The sequence below is a fragment of the Pristis pectinata genome, chromosome 9, assembly GCF_009764475.1.
Source record: "Pristis pectinata isolate sPriPec2 chromosome 9, sPriPec2.1.pri, whole genome shotgun sequence".
NCBI lineage: Eukaryota > Metazoa > Chordata > Chondrichthyes > Rhinopristiformes > Pristidae > Pristis > Pristis pectinata.
The window spans coordinates 72,422,506-72,434,374 of NC_067413.1; the positions used below are offsets into that span (position 1 = coordinate 72,422,506).

An 11,869-nucleotide genomic window follows, 5' to 3' on the forward strand; every position below is an offset into this window, starting at 1 on the left:
ACCAAGCCCCACACCCTTCCATAAATTCAGTCCTTGCACTGTCTCATCTCCTATTATAGCCTTGTTGAATTCACCTTATCCATGAAACCTCACTCCCAATTACACCTCAAACATACTTCAATGGATGTAGCCTTGGGACATCCTTAACATATGAAGAACACCTTTCTTTGCAGCTCATCACATATGTATTAGCCATATACATCATGAGTCATGAACTTCTAGGACCTGACCTATTTGCACTGCTCCACACTTCCACATTACATTTTGCATATTATCTCTGCTTTAATTTCTAATTTATCTTTAAGTACCTGCTGAATTTACACATTTTGCATACAGATTTTAAAAAGTCAAATCTTAAAATTAAATTTTATATTTTCTTCCTCCAAACTTGCTCCTCCCATTTTTACTTCTCTTAGCTGAGGTGACTATTAATGCACTAATTCACCTTCATTATCAGTTTTCATTTTTGTTCCTTAACATTTTTTTCTCCAAAAAGAGATAGACTTTTGGATGCCCTGATCCAATGTCAAGCCCCATCAGAATGTGTTTCCAGCAACTTACATTGCAAAGGTCTTTTAACATATAGCCAAGTTCAACAGAACAAGCCATGAGGTATCCTCTGACAGCAAGATCCACACCCACATTTCTGTGGCACTCTCATCCTACCCTCCGCCTGCCCAAGGATATGCATAGCAGAAACAAATTGCTGCCGTATTTAACATTCTCTATTGTATCAATAATAACTGCATATTACCTTATTGTTCATACTTCATTCATTACAAAGACTTTAGTACAATGGTACACAATCTTTTTGCCAAACAACCCAGGTCATTTCTGAAGGCAACTCTACAAAACTGGTTTTATTTGAAATCATAAGGATCCAGATGTAAATATTTTAGTTCTGTAAACTGATACACAAATTGTAAAGCTTTAAAGCACTGAAGTTCCTTTTCATATTGTTACCAAACAAAACAAAGTTTCCTAATTTAAAATGTAAAGAAAGTATGGCCGGTGTTTCTGTGTGCAAGCAACAGTTGAGCCATCTTTCCCCACTTATTTTTGTACCAGCTAGAAAAGAATAACTATTGTAATTCATACATAGTTTAAATATTATTACCTACCCACCACCAACCCATTTTGTGAAATTTCTGCCATCACTTACAACTCACCCCTCATACCTTTGTAGTTGCACAGATTCAGGACTTTAGTTTCAGATCCTACTATTTCACTCTCCAGCTCAAATGAGGAATTCTACAGATTATGGTCACTCTTAATGGACCGCACACAGGAGTACTGTTAATTATTCCTTTCGCATTGCACAAAACCTAGACTGAGATAGCCTTTTCTCTAATTTGTTCCTCAACATATTGGCCTAAAAAATGATAATGTTCACACTCCTAGAATTCTTTCTCCGTGGTGGTATGGCTAATTTGGTCTGTCAGCCAAATATGGATTAAAGTTACCCATATACGCAACTGGGATAAAACTATAAACATCTCTAATTTCCTGTTTAATGCCATCCATTAGATCACTACTACGAGGGCCGATATACAACCCTCACTGATTTTTGTCCGCCAGCATTTCTTAGACCCACTTATACAAATTCTGCGTTATAATTTTCCTAGCCAAAATCCTTCATCGCTGTTGCACTGATTTCCTCCTTTACCAACATCACTCCACCTCCTATCCCTTTTTGTCTGTCCTAAATATTGACTGCCTCTGGATATTCATTTTTCATCCCTGGTCAACCTCCAGCCTGGACTCTTGCAGCAATATGATCTCGCGCCTTCACTAGTCTACCCATATGCAACTTAGTCCCTTCATTTTTAAAAACTTCAAATCTCACTGCAGCTGATGCTTCTGTAAAGGAGATCCAGCTTTTAATTCACCGAGACAACATGGAAATGTTTAGCACAATATCACTCTTTTGGCTCTCTTTTTAATAAAAAGATATTAACGTGCATGTTTTTCTTTAGTCTCAGTGATATCATTTATTGTATTAGCTTGGAATTTTATTACAAGTTTCCCCATATTTCCAAACAATTGTTACTAATGTTATAGCAATGCAAATATCAATTTTAATGTAAAATTTAAATCAACTACTTTTATATTAATACCATGATTCAAATATTATGCTACACTTTACATATGACAGACTGGACCTTATATTTCACATCTGCAAGATGAAAGGCCACAACGAACCTCCTGCATAACACCCATCTCTGACAATAAAGATTCAGAGCAGGATCTTGGAAAATATGGACTACTTACCATACCCGAGACATCACAACACAAAAGCAGGCATGGATGATAAAATTCACCTACACCTTTGGTCAATCAAGAAAAAAAAAGAATGTTTGTAGATCAAGACCTCAAACCTGACACAAAAATTCAAGTCCACCAAGCAACAGTAATCCCTGCCTTCTGGTACCCAAGTCCTGCCCTCTTGCCCCTGCCGCCAGGTTCCCCAAACAGATGCTCTATTCCAAGCTCTGTCACCGGAAGGTGTTACCAGGCAGACAGATTACCAGGCAGAGGAAAGGATTTAAGGAGGTGCTCAAAGCCTCCTTGGGAAAAAAAATGCAACATCCCCATTGACTCCTGCCAACCTCTGGCCCATGAGTGCACAAAGTAACATTCAGGATTGTACTGAGAATTGAGGTCAGGCATCAGAAGCCCAGCGAAAATGACAGAAGGTGAGCATCACCTTTTAAACTATCCACCTACCTGACCTGTCAAGCACCCCCTGACCATCTGTGGAAGGGTCTCAGTAACCTCAAAAACTACAGAAAATAGTCATGCACTACCCCAAGGGACTGCCAAAAAATTATAATACAATAATGCATCTGCCAGTTCTTTTCAATTGTTCCTCCTTGCCTTGTGGGATGGTGCAAGTTGTTCCTCCTTGTCTTGTGGGTAAGTTGGTTAACCACAACAGAAATATTTTCTACTAAAAAGAACAGGCCTCTTAAAATAAATCATTCCAGATCCACTCAGCCAGGTCCCACAAAAACAAACCAGAACAGAATTTTCCATCTATGCCTTAAATCATGTCATAGAACCTTTCACAGTTATCTGAAGATCAAGTGAGCAACTCATCTAATAACACCATCTCTTACATTGCAGTACCTTCAATGCAGCCTAGATTATGTGCTGACATCTATGAAATGGAACATGTACCCACAACTTTTAGTCTTGGACAGGGGCTACAGCAGAATCAACAGTGTTATACAAAAATTAAGCAAACTTAAAGATGGAAAAATATTCCAAGCAGCATTTTTAAAGACTACTGTCCATTAGCAGCTGATGGTCGGACTTGGTATAGAATACCATATCTTAACAATACATGTTAAAACTCTCTGGTCCAGCATTCTGTGGTCTAACACGTTTTGAATCTGTACTACAAATCGGTACTAATTATCTAATTCTAATTAAGACTTATTTTTGTTCTGTGTTTTCTTGTAAAGATTGTGTATAATTTGTTTTGTTTTTCTTGTGAATGCTGCTTATGATGCTATATGCCTGTGATGCTGCTGCAAGCAAGTTTTTCATTGCACCTGTGCATCCATGTACTTGTGCATATGACAATAAACTCAACCTTGAAATCCAACTAAGATCTAAAGATAACTAAGATTTGCACTAATCTGCAGTCAATGAACCTACTATGCAACTCCTGCAGTCTCAACTGTCAGCCATCTCAGCATTTCCAACTTCAGGCAACTTTGGGTTATGGACAGTTCTTGAAACAACTACATAACTCAGGGAGTGTCTATACTTAAAAAGAACATTTCTCCTGCACAACAGAAGCTTTTCAGAGGAAACTTCTGTGGTCCGGCACCACTCAAGATCTCAAGGGTGCCAGACTAGAGAGTTTCAACCTGTAGCTACTTTCAAACACTCACGAATCAGTCTAGCTACACATATGTGTTCTTCCGTATTTATTTGGAAACTAGAGTACTGTTACGTAGAATTATATACATGAAGAGTTATATCCATTTCAATCAACATTTTTACCACATGAATATTCAAAAAACTATTATATCCTACTCAAATTCAGTACACACTTTTAATGTTGCTTGTACTCTTATTAAACTCTGTACGAAATGTGCTGTCAAATTTATAAATGTCACCTGTGCATCAACATTCTCAATGTTGATACACAGATGACCTTGCCACCAAATAACACTTAATGTGCTGTTTTTATTAAGCAAACTGACAAGCAAATTCACAAGGTCAGAGATACACTGTGAACACAAGAAAATAGGAGCTGGCCCCTCTAGCCTATCCCACCATTGAATACGACCATGGACTATTTGCTCCAGGTCTCAACTCTTCTGCACCAGTTCCCTAATCTTTCATGAAATTATTTATCTCCTCTTTAAATACCTCCAATAATCTAGCTTCCACCACCCTCCAGGATAGAAAATTCCAGAGATACATGACACCAACTTCAACAAAAAGATATTCCTATGCAACACCATTTTAAATGATCACCTCTTTACCGTGTAACTATGTCCCCACATTCAGGATTCTCTCACTACTGGAAATCCTTTTGTGGCCCCTTAGTATCTTATATACTTCAATAGGATTACTACTCATTCTTCCAAATTCCAAAGAATACAAATCCAATTTCTTTAGCCACTCATGACAGGACAACCTTTCGCTATTCTCCATTTTTAAACTTCAACCCTCTAGCAATAGAAGCCAAAATGCCATTTGTCTTAATTACTTGCTATACCTACCTGCTAACCTTTTGTGATTCATGCACAAAAACACCTAGATCACTCTGTACTTCACTCATTTTAGATAACAGTCTGCCTTTCGATTCTTCTTACAGAATTGCACTACCTCACATTTTCCTACATTAAATTCCATTTGTCAAGTTTTTATCCACTCACTCAACTTACTTACAGGCCTTCCCCAGCTTATGAATGCTCAACTCATGTACAGCCTGTACATATAAACAAACATTTGGGAGACCAGCAGTATAGATTTGCCAGCTGCTGCAAGACTGCAGGCATCTTCTGCCACCTGGAAACTCGGTCCACAGCCACATTTCCAATTTGCAAACTGTTCGAGTCACAAACAGTGCACAGGGACAGAACCCCACCGTAACCTGCGGACAACCTGTATCTTGTTGCAGGGTCCAAATAGCCTCACTGCAACGTACACTCCCACCTATTTTTGTGTCATTGGCAAACATAAATACCTTACCACTACCCCATCCTCCAGGTCATTAATATCAATAGTAATAGTAAATATTCCTCTTCCGTGCCATTTCTCCATATCCCTCTATTTCTTGATCTATCAAAAATTTATCCACTTCCACTTTAAATGCTTCTAATGATCCAACTTCCACCACCCACTGGGGGCAGAAAATTCCAGAGATTCAGCCCGTCTATGGGAAAAAATTTCGACATATCTCCGTTTTAACTGACTGACCCAAATCCTGTAGTTATGTCCCCTTGTTCAATACTCTCCCACTAGTGAAAACATCCCAAGAACTACCCTGTCAAGCCCACTTAGGATGTTATATGTTTGAATAAGTTCACCACTCATTCTTCTAACTTCCAAGGAATACAGGCGCAAACTATTGAGTCTCTATTGGAAGGGCAATCCACTCGTCCTAGGATTGAGCCTGGTGAATCTCCTTTGTACTGCCTCCAATGTTGCTATATCCTTTCTTGGCAAAGGGGACCATTACTGTACAGAGTATTCTAGGCAAAGCCTCACCAAATCCTGTACAATTGCAACAAAACCTCATTTTTAAACACCAACCCCATTGCAATTAAGTACTGTTTGCCTTCTTGTTGGACCTACTTGCTAGCTTTGTGATTTATGCAGTAGAACACCTCGATCCCTCTGCACTTCACTTACTTGCAGTCACTCTCTACTTAGATAATAATCTGCCTTTTGATTTCTCTTTATGAAAGTTCATGACTTCACACTTTCCCACATTAAACTTCATTTGCCAGTTAATTTGCTCCCTCACTCAGTCTATATCCCGTTGCAGAATCACTGTATCTTTATCACAACATGCCCTCTTATTTTTGTATCATTGGCAAATTTGGAAAACTAATATACTGTTCCTTCCTCCAGGTCATTAGAGTTTAAATGATTATATGGTTCATCACCAATGAGACAATTATTAATGCAGTTCCAATACAGATTACTTTGAACTGCCTCATGAATTCAACTTTAAAATATCTTCCCTCCTATATTATCATTCTTTTTCTGGCAACAAATAGCATGAAATTTGAAACACCACCAATACAGTTGCCAATGTACCAGAAAGAGAATTGAGGTTGAGGTCCGAGGAGGACTGTTATAAGCATTGGTTGGGCCCATGTTAGTACTTACAACAATACTTTTGATCTGGAGAAAGTGAGTGGAGTTGAAGGAAAAAAGTTAATCAACGTGAGAACATTCAACTTGATGAATGAGTATGTTAGGAGAGAGGAACTGGCTGGGCCTCATTTCAAGGAAGAAGTGAAAGGCCCTCAGAACATTTTTTGGTGGAAATGAAAGAGCAGAACAAGGGATTGTGAATGGATTAGTCCCTTTAGAATGCTGAAAAATGAGGGAAGGGGAAGATGTATCTGATGGCAAAAACTCAATGCATGTGGCAGAACCTGAAGAATGATACATTGATGAGTGATGATTCACTTGCACTTCTTCCAATCTATTTTACTACATATTAGGGAGTAGCAAGCCATAGTGAGAGAGTTTATAGTTAATATAGGAACTACTGATATAAGCAAATACAAGCCTTCAAAGAATTTCCAAATGTAACTTACAAGTTGTAATTGATTTTGAAATTACAAGGTACAGCTGTATAAACAAACAGCCTGCAGGATCATAGCAGGAAGGCACTTGACATGAGGACTTAAGAACTAATCATTGTACTGCCAGTTTCCACAATATATGCAAGTATATAGATACTTTGTTAAAATGGGACATTGCAAATGTGACATGACCATGAGGCATTCTGGTAAGAGTTGGCCAAATGCACAGTGGGTAACCTCAAGACAGACGAGACAAAGGGACCAAATAAATTCCAATCACCACTTTACAGAAAGACCTCAGAACTCTAAGTCATGACACATTGTTCTTTCTTATCTTTATCAATGTATTGCAGAGATATGTGACATGTCCAGGTAGCTGAGAACAGACAATGATTCTGGGAAACAGCAGGTGAAAGTCATTGGAACCAGGTGTTAAAGTGAGACATTTTGGAATTAATGTATTTGCACCACTGAAACACAGACGAGGGGATACAACAGACGAAGGGAGTCCTCTGTCTCCAATTCATGCACGAGGTCAGGGATATTCCAGACTGACTACTAAAGCACACTAAAAATGGTCGTGGTCACATATGAAGATTGCCAATCATGTGTCATATATTGTCATAGCATCCGAAAAATATAAAACAATGCGTTGGAGTTTCAGGGAGACTTTTCCACCTGATCTCCCTTGAGTGGTTGCCTGCTCAGATCTACACCCTGGATTCCAAGTGGTTTTTCAACCACAATACTGTATTCACTATTTATAATGTGGTCTTCATCACATTGGAGAAACCACAAAGATTTGGTGACCATTTTGTGAGCACCTGCTTTTGATCCACGAGAACAATCCCGCATTTCCTATGCATGGAAGAGGATTACCATACCATTTTCCTTCGTAGCAAACTGCAACTTAAATTATTTTCTTTCCCAGTTCTAGCAAGGGATTTCAATTGAAATGTTCACTCTCTCTCTGCTACATTTCCAGTATTTTCTCTTTTTTCTAAATGCACAAATTTTATCCCAAAATTAAATTCAAAAGTACTCTCCCATACCCACAATAAATTAACTTGCCTCCAATGTCATCCTATTTTCTTAAGTAAAACTGTTGGAACAAAATCGCTGTACAATCTACTTATCCAAGGAAAACAGAAAACATTTCGTCAAAGTCTCTGTTATCTCATCTCTAACCTTTCAGCAGATTAAAGTTCACGGCAGCAGGCCACATTTACTTTTCCACTGCAATCTACTATTTTGTTCAGAACTATTTTCCTTTCTACGGTAACTACCAGTATTTTAGCTTTTAGTGAGGAGAGTTGATTACAATTTTCAGTGCCATAAAACAACAGGTTATTACTGATGTGGGAAATTTGACTAAAATAATCACCTTGCTGCAGCTACCTTGAGGCATTTGGCATCTATTGTAAAAGTCTAGCCTCACACCAGCAAGCACTCAATTTTACCAGCAGATCTCAAGTTCAATAAGAACAAAGTACATTGCTAACAGAAACAAGAAATAATTATACAATTTTGTATTTAAACCTTATAAACATGTTCTAGTTTATATTAAATAGTTACAATGACGTGACTATAAAGGACATGCTCGTCTTTTTTGCAGTTCAGTAAAATTAAGGCTGATCCTGTGCCTCAACATTTTCTTGCCAAACCCTTACAAACTTTTATTCCCCAAGTGATCAAAAGTCTATTAACTTCATCCTTGATTACACACAGCAATTGAGCAATTACAGCATTCTTTGAAAGAGAATCCAAAAGATTTAGAACTTTCTGCATAAGGAAATTTCTCACGTCAGACCCAACTGTCCAGCATGAAACTGGGCTTTCTAGTTCTAAACTTGGTAGCCTAACAAAATAGCCTGTCAGCATCCAATCTGTATATGCCAAAGTGTTCACCCCTTATTCTTCTAAACTCCAGTGAGCATAGGCCACTATTTCTCAATTTCATAAACACTCAATATAAGGAACCTTCAAGGCAAGTATAATGTTCGTAGGTATGGAAACCAAAATTGTCTTGTGCATTTACAGAAAATCTTCCTTACTCCTGTACTCCAGTTTCCTTGCAGTAAAAACAACTATACCATCTTCCTTCCTTGTTGTTTGCTGTATTGTATGTTTACTTAGTGCATTTTATGAACCAACGTATAATAGATTCCTCTTTACACCACCTAAATGTAGTCTCTGTTCTTCCTACTAAACTAATAACCTCAATTTCCTAATCTGTACTCAGCAGCCAATTTCTTACCCACTTGCTTAACCTTTCTTTCATAATTCACTTTCCCACAAAGCTAAGTTTCATCTGCAAAGTTAGATTAAAGATAACTGTTAAATATCCATTTAATACAGAAATTACTAAGAAAAGTTGGAAAAAATAACATGCTCCTGTGTTATAAAGCACAGATGTATGGCAAAAAGGATCACTATCATCATCCAACTTTTTCACAATACATGCAGAGAGCCAAGCACCAGGCCTCAAAAAAAACTTCTGCATGGAAGAGAACAGCTGCTTCATTTTCTTACTGAAGTAGTTATGCTGAATCTAATTGGAAGAATAAATATAACCTGCTATAACATTTAAATAAACAAACATTTTGTTGAAAACATTGATTTTTAAATGCTTACTTACTATAGAATTGTGCATAGCCGAGGATTCAGTAACTACTTCTGTTGCACCTCACTTACATGCTGCAAAAATGAATGAAACCAGTTTATTCTTTATTTCTTCTTATCTTTTAATCATGTTGATATGCTACTCAAAGCCTGTGAACTCTACTTTTATGTAATGACCTTTGAGCAGCACCATAGCAAAACTTTGAAAGTCAAATAGATCTGTTGAAAGTTTTAAGTCTTAAGTGGATGTTTAACAACAGTATAATACATGTAAACATTACAGCTGTTTATACTATATTAAGCATAATAAATGCACAGCTTCAGCTACTGCTGCAAAGTGCTGTGTCAATTGAATTACATTTTCAATTTGCACTTTAAACACTACTACAAAAGTTTGCACATCAGTTTCAAATTATCTGTGTTGCTTATTCTGTGTTGCATTTCTCAAACTAAAGACAAAATCTGGTTCCATAAAATTGTTAAACTTGACCTGCAGAAGTAATGAAATGTGAAAGGTTGGATAGCATACTTGTGCATAGACAAAACCAGTTTGGGAGTTAGGGATATCAAGGAAACAATTTTTAACTATCAAGAGAATATAAAAAGAATATGAACATGAGGCTGTTCTTGCTATCCCCACAGAGTAGCAAGGCTCTGGAATGTGTTGGCAGCTTCCTACTTGAGAGGGGGAGCTGGAATGCTCCTTGGGAGAGGCAATGGCAAAGAATGAAAGTGGATTTTCATATATTGTATTGTCATGTAGAATAGCGCTGGATGCTTAGAGTCTAAGGGAAATTTTCTAGTCTTTTTTTTTCCTCTGTACTAGCCCTAGGTCTTTGCCTTACCAACACTTTACATGGCTGCAAAGCTTGTAGGAAGTATGGGAGTGGGAGGAGGGGGGGTAGACAATAAACCAGAAGCTCTTTACCTGACCATTTTCATACATATGTTCATAAAGTTTTCACATGTATCCCTAAAATTCATGATATCACACAATCAAAAGTCACAGAAAGGAGCCTTCCCTTGGTAATCAAAAATTTAGTTACCAAAAAGATAGCCAAAGGCTAATGTAACTTCTAACCCTGACACTCAGACCCTAAACAGCATCCACACTGTTACCGGCAATATACCTGTTAATCGTCCAGATCATATTTCTACATGCACGTTATTCAAATATACTTTAAGGCTACAAATTAACACTTTAAAAGTCTATAAATATTTAGAATCTAAGAATTTCACCTACACTAAAAAGGATACCGTTTGTCATAACTAAAGGCTCAACACAAACATCGACAGTTAACAGCTGAAGGGACGCATCATCTCTTCCCATAGCTGGCTTTTGTTTTTTGTTTGGAAAAAAAAAGCTCTTGCTGTATAATCAAACTGAACTCTACACAGTAACAAGTGAAACAGGGCAAATCGCCAACAGGCTTTTATAATAATATGAGACCAAAAGAAAAAATATTATCGAAGTGTTAGTTAATGTTTAATTCATGCCAAGCAATAACCTGCACTTTCATAGGCAACATCACCACGAAATAACTGAGTACGAGAAACTGGTTTCTGTTAAGCAACACAAACTACAATCGTAAGATTAAACCACATTCATTCCACCAACTCAGGTGACAAACTTTGACTGTTGTTGAAGGGTGGGGAGGCGACCCGCTCAGAGGCTGAGTCATTCCTGCCCGGGACAGATCTCATGACTAAAGCGGCCCCACAGCCCTCCCAAGACCAGGAGGATCGGGGACACTTCCATGTCTCTATTCATTCAGAAGGCCGATCGCCGAGCCCCATCACCGCGCCGCACGGCCGGCGGCTCCGGGCCCACCACAACACCGAGACCGGAGGCTGAGCCGCTGGACCTCGGCTCCACTGCCGAGCGGCGCTGGCGCTGCCACAGCCACAGCCCAGGCCCTACGCCCGGCACCGGGGCCGAGCCGGGAGCAGCTCCCACCTCTCCCGGTGCCGCCCGAGGAACAGACGCTCACCTCAGCTGACGCGGCAGGACATGGAGCCCCGGCGGCGACCGCCGCTCCCCCCCGGCGCCGCTCGGCCCGCTCCCCGGCTGTTCTTTCTGTTTTTGTTTCGGAGTCAACACCCTGACGAGTGGCTGTGACGTCACCGCGCAAACCGCACGGCATTGTGGATGTCCGTTCGCGCAGCCGCGGAACGGCGCGGGGCTCCGCGGGCAATGCTCGCTTGCTCATTCATTCATTCATTCATTTATTGGCTGGACCCCACCCTCCCCTCCCCTCCCTCCCTCTCTCTCTCTCTCTCCCTCCCTCTCTCTCTCTCTCTCTCTCTCTCTCTCCCTCTCCCCCCTCCCTCCCCCTCCCTCCTCCCTCCTCCCTCCCTCCTCCCTCCTCCTCCCCCTCTCCCTCCCTCCTTCCCCCCACCCCGTCCGTCCTTACTAAGGCAATATTCCAATGCCTTAAATAAAGCCTCAGCAGTACATCCTT

General features: G+C 39.5%; 1 protein-coding gene across 4 annotated transcripts in view; it reads right to left on the reverse strand.

Annotated features, from left to right (window-relative positions):
• The window catches only part of rb1cc1 (RB1-inducible coiled-coil 1), a 132,658-nt gene extending 121,100 nt beyond the window's left edge, over positions 1–11,558 (reverse strand). For 2 of the 4 annotated variants that reach the window (XM_052023064.1, XM_052023063.1), the window contains exons 1-2: positions 11,399–11,540; positions 9,424–9,482 (exon numbers count right to left, since the gene is read on the reverse strand). The gene's annotated coding sequence lies outside the window, so the exon portion shown is untranslated. Of the gene's footprint in view, positions 1–9,423; positions 9,483–11,398 lie in introns of all 4 variants that reach the window. The other 2 variants (XM_052023062.1, XM_052023061.1) reach the window with 2 other exon arrangements.
• Between the last annotated feature and the right edge of the window lie 311 nt (positions 11,559–11,869).